Here is a 5,553-nt window from a genome sequence, read left to right as displayed (position 1 = left end):
TGTTGTCCTGGTTTATGTCATTTAAAAATTGTCATCTTAATTCGTTCGTAAAAGGTTTTTTAGGAAGTTATCTTTGTTTGAAATAGTTGTGTGGAAACTGATCATAACAGATGACAAGCAAGGCAATTAAAGGACATAAACTGATATTTACTACTAACCCAGCAAACACAAAACGTTTTTACAACGTTGCAGTTAGGTAATGTTGCAGTCCAACTTTTTAAAAACGTCTTCGAAACAACACCTGAATAACCAAAATACGTTTTAGAAACGTGAAAATACAAACCTAGTATGTTTTCTTTAAGTTGCCATAAAATGTAAATATAACATGTTTTTAATGCGAAAATAAAACCAGACCAATCTGCGACTTTTGTGGGACGTTTTATTCAGGTGTTAAAATAATGTAATTAGTACGTTTGAATAAGACGTTTAAAATACGTCATGAAAATACCCAAATAGAGCCAGGTCAAATTACAACGTTTGTGGGATGTTAATTGTCTGTTTTATTTAATTTAGGTAAATGGTTATTATTCATATTGTTTTTTACCTTGTGGCTGGAAGAGAATTTTTGAATGGCCGCCGAAACATACATTTGCCCAGAGGAAACTTAGCGACTTTTAAAGAAGTAAAAGAGCCGACTAGCGACAGTTTTAGCGACTTTTGTAGTCTGCTTTAGCCACATTCTTGCACATATGGCGACATAAAAAACTCAGCTCTGTCGTGAATGATGCCTGATGCTCTAGCGCCCCTGTGTTTCGAGTAATATGACTGACCTGCACGCCATCAGCAGATGGATTTAAGTGTACACGGATGTTCTATAAATCTAATGACTGATGCGCTGACGTGTTGTTGCTATTTGTTGACAATTTCAACCTCAATTCACCTCCATGCTCTCCGTTTAGAAAAGGAAATTCGGCCTACAGCGATAGAAGAGCATTCAGAAATTATCTAGCAGGATGAGAGAGAGAGAGAGAATGGATATGAACCCCTGATCTCTAATAAAGTGTAGAGATACGTGATATGAACTGACAGGGTTGGGAGGGTTACCACTACAGATTACAGAATACATGCTGTAAAATGTAATTTGTAATGTATTCCGTTAGATTACTCAAGATCAGTAACATATTCTAAATACTTTGGATTACTTCTTCAGCACTGGTAGATTTTTTCACTTGTTTTGACTATTAAAAACTCTGTCAGTACAGTAAGACAAAATACATGTTAAAAATACATTCTCTGAAAAACATAAATATCTTATGCAGTGTTGTTTCTAAAACAAGATAAATCAAAGGAATTTTACATATCTAAAAGGATTTTTAGATATTTTTACAGGAAAACAATACAAAAATGATCAAGAATACGATTTTTGCCCTAATATCAAAGGTCTTACTAGAAAAAAAGAAATTATGATCCAACGTGAATTTTCTTGATAAAAAATATGATCGTGTCTGGTAAAATGTCTAGAAATAGCATTTTAACTTAGCGTAAAGCTGACAATTTACACAAGGTTTCTTTCTATTTCTTCTGCTCCAAACTTACTTCAAACTTAATTCTGTCTGCTCGTATGAATGTAACACATCATAAGAAAGTGTTTCACTGCTGTTCAAATGCACTTTGGATCACATCATTTATATGTATAAATGTTTTCCATCTGAAAGGACTAAATATTAAATGAAACAAATGACAATAAAATGCAAAGTAATCTCTTCAGTAATCAAAATACTTTTTGAATGTAACTGTATTCTAAATACCATTGATTTAAATTGTAACTGTAGTGGAATACAGTTACTTATATTTTGTATTTTAAATACGTAATCCCATTACATGTATTTCATTACTCCCCAACCCTGCGAACAGATGAGGCGTCACTGTCAAAAAGTAACTGTGACACAGTAACACTGGCACAAGTAATACACACTGATGGTTCAGCATCACACAATATATATATATATATATATATATATATATTACATATCTCCACGTGAGGCATTATAAGGCATATAGATCCATGTTTAAAAATAAATAATGATAAAAAAACATTCCCAACACTACACCGCTGCCTACCCATGATTGCTATTGCTGGGATAATTTTGGACTTTGACATTGTTCAATAATGCAGTTTAATTACAAAACAAAATAAATAAATAGAGATCCCCACTGTCTGAATGTTTGAGAAGTTCGGTTAGTGATAACTAAATGATTAGTTGAAAAATACTAATTGTTAAATCATTAGTTCAATAAAAAAAATAAAAAAAAATAAATAAATAAAAAAACATGGTTCTACACATTTGAAGAATTGCAATAGCTCTTACGGCGATTAATTTTCATATGTAAATTTGACGTCTTGCGTAATAAATGACGTCAGCAAGTGATTTAGCTACTTTTAGCGACATTTCAGCGTGCCTTTGGCGACTTCCCATGAGAAATAGTTTGGACACTGCAGTGACAACCCCGCGTCTTGAAGTCCACAAACTGCGCTGAAACGTTGGTGGCATCCAAGCGTTTATTCAATTTGGATGTTCTAACTTAAAACAAAAAAACACCTTTTTTTTCTTTTTTTTCCCTCTAAATTATAAAGGTTCCGATTGCTGCCAATGGATAGATTTTCCAAGTATATCTCATTATATGGATACAGTATTCAATTATTTTAGAAAAAACACCACTAAAATTCATCAGGATGTAATTTTGACATTATAAAGGTTGTAGCAGGCTGCCAGTGGTGTGAATGACTAACTTGCATTGTTTATTATTATTATTATTTAAAAAAAAAAATGTAAACACTGTATATGTATAATTCCACATCCTGGGAAAATCTCACCTAGAGTAAGTCAGCATATCTAATAGCAGCCTTCTACAACCTTTACAATATGAAAATACTTTTTTTTTCTAAAATAATTGAACACTGTACTCATAATTGGACAGTGAGCCATTACGCCGGCAGTCTACTGCAACCTTTAGTATGTGAAAATATACATACTATAGTATAATATAGTATATACATATATACTGTATATGTATACTGTATACTATATGTATACTGCTTTTTTAATAGCAGTGTTTGTTATGTTAGAATATGCAAGTCAACTGAATGAATGATTGGACACAGTTTGTGGAATTTTTAGATGGTCCCTTACACACCGTAGATGAACATTGTACCTAAAACTTTTCCCGCTGTCTGTTTTTGCTCTCTAAGTGTCCCATTACTGTTTGACTGAGTGACAAGCCACTCACAGTTTTCAGTAATTGAGCATTTGGAATGAATTTTGAAATAATCGTGCAAGTGGGCAGATAACCAGTCCTGAGGAAGGGACTAGGTCTTCTCCACACAGCCAATCAGGTGAGAAGCTATGGGACCTACTCTTTCCGTTTCGACTGAACTGTCGTTGTGTTTTCTGATTTGCTGTTGGGTTTTCTAACTTTGTTGTTTTGTTTCTTGATTTGGTGTTGTGTTTTCTGATTTGCTCTTTTGTCTTAATATTTGCCGTGGTGTTTTCTGATTTGTTGTTTTGTTTTGCACTTTACGGCCACCGTATATGACAGCTTCAGGACAGTGTTGGAGTGCCCGTCCAGTGAAATTCTGGTCTGACATTCTTGAATTTTAACAGGTAAGTGAATCTCAATGTTGTCTTTACTAAGAGAAATGTCAATTTAGGTTTTCCTGAATATGAAAAAAGAAACTGTGCCTTTTTCATTATAAAAAAAAAAAAAAAAAAAAAACAAATTAAAAAAAATGTGTTAGCTAAATACAAGCCTGTTCATAAATGTAAATTCTCAGAAGCAAACGGCTCTTTTTAATCTATAAACATGAATACAAAATTTACTTTCAGTCTATTTTTCAATAAAAGAACTGTAAGAACTTAGGCCAATTATAAGGCATTATATGATTACGGGCACCTACTTTTACCAATAAAGTTCATCATACATACTGTGAAAATTTATTTATTTATTTTCCCCTCTGTCATTCTGGCTTGTTGTACAGACAATGTTATTGTTTGTAGATACTACTGAAATAATAAAAAAAATAAATAAATAAATAAATAAATAAATAAATGGTCGTCAGCCTCTGGGCGAACTTTGTGGGCGGAGCTAGAGCCATACGTCACCACAGTGGATGTAGATGTGGACAGAGGTGTCTGCTTACCCTAACTGATATGTTTCATGTAAGGTTTTCAACGATTATTTTGGTTGACATGCTTTACTGAATCGAACATTTCTCGGGGGATATTATTTAGTTTGCCATTTAGGTGAGAGATTTTGAGTACTGCATATGCGCCACTTTTGAATCTGTAATGGACAACGCCAGGACGCTGAGGAAAAGGTAGATACATTGTTTTTTTTTTTTTGTTTTTTTTTGTCATATTGTCATTTTTCTCAAATAACCTTAGTGATGTCACTTTAAAGGTATGCTAGAGTAATGTGTTGTGTTTTAAAATTCAAAGCTTTGTTGATTAATTTTTGCACTGGCAGCTTTCCGTGAGGCGACCTGAGGTAAATCTGAGGAAAATTTTTGAAATCGCCTTTTAGTTGTTTTAAATTAGCCAGTTCAAAACTGTCAACATCACCATAATCACTCACACATCTAAATGTTCCCTTCCGATTCAGTTCACTCGACATTGCTGTTAGTACTATGGGGAGTGTCCTTCTTCACGATCTTGCTGAAACCCTTCTCCAATCACGCCAATCCTCTGACTGGCAATGGTTTGCAAGCCCCACCCCTTCAGGCAGGGCTCAGACACCATTTCTTCAGAATTTTTTCCTTCAAGACTGTAAACTTTGTTTTCGTCTTGGAACGCTCTCTGCTTTGCCGTTGAGATACACTTACAGCAGATGGATCTTCTCAGCAAGGACGACTCGTCGCTGTGCTCAGTACCTGCACAGAGAGACTTACCACTCCCCTGTGTGTTCTGGTGAAGAGTTCTCTACATCGCCGTTGAAGACGCTCTCGATGAAATGGTTCTTTGCTTCAGACACTCTTCATTGGTCAACACAGCACTTCAGCAAAACTCCTACCTGCTTCCCACCGCGCTCCGGCTGGAGTTACTGTATTTTTAATATACTGTATATATACAGTGTGTGTGTGTGTGTGTGTGTGTGTGTGTATATATATATATATATATATATATATATATATATATATATATATATATAATTCACACACAATATTAACTAAAGAACCGCTTGCGTGATACGTGTCTTTTTAAAGATGTCGTTCCGTAAGTGTTCCCTATGTGAATGGCACATCTTGCCACCTAATGAGCACGAGAGCTGTGTTTACTGCCTGGGCCACGCCCACGTACAAGCAGCTCTCGTGGAAACAGACTGCCCTCATTGCGAGGGCATGAATCTCTGGACGATGCGCTCTAGGATTGACCTTGTTCAGAGGGAAGATCCAGCCTCTCACGACCTCCCACTCACCTCTTCTGTGTTAAATCCCAAGGGACCACATAGGGAGGCACAGCAGGGCAGTGAGGTTGAGCTGGAAGAATTAGAGGAGGATCTCATGCTGGCGCAAGCCCTGCCCGAACTTCAGATCTAACGTCCTCGCCTGTGCAATAT

The sequence above is a fragment of the Myxocyprinus asiaticus genome, chromosome 17, assembly GCF_019703515.2.
Source record: "Myxocyprinus asiaticus isolate MX2 ecotype Aquarium Trade chromosome 17, UBuf_Myxa_2, whole genome shotgun sequence".
Taxonomy (NCBI): Eukaryota; Metazoa; Chordata; class Actinopteri; order Cypriniformes; family Catostomidae; genus Myxocyprinus; species Myxocyprinus asiaticus.
This window is presented reverse-complemented; position numbering follows the sequence as displayed.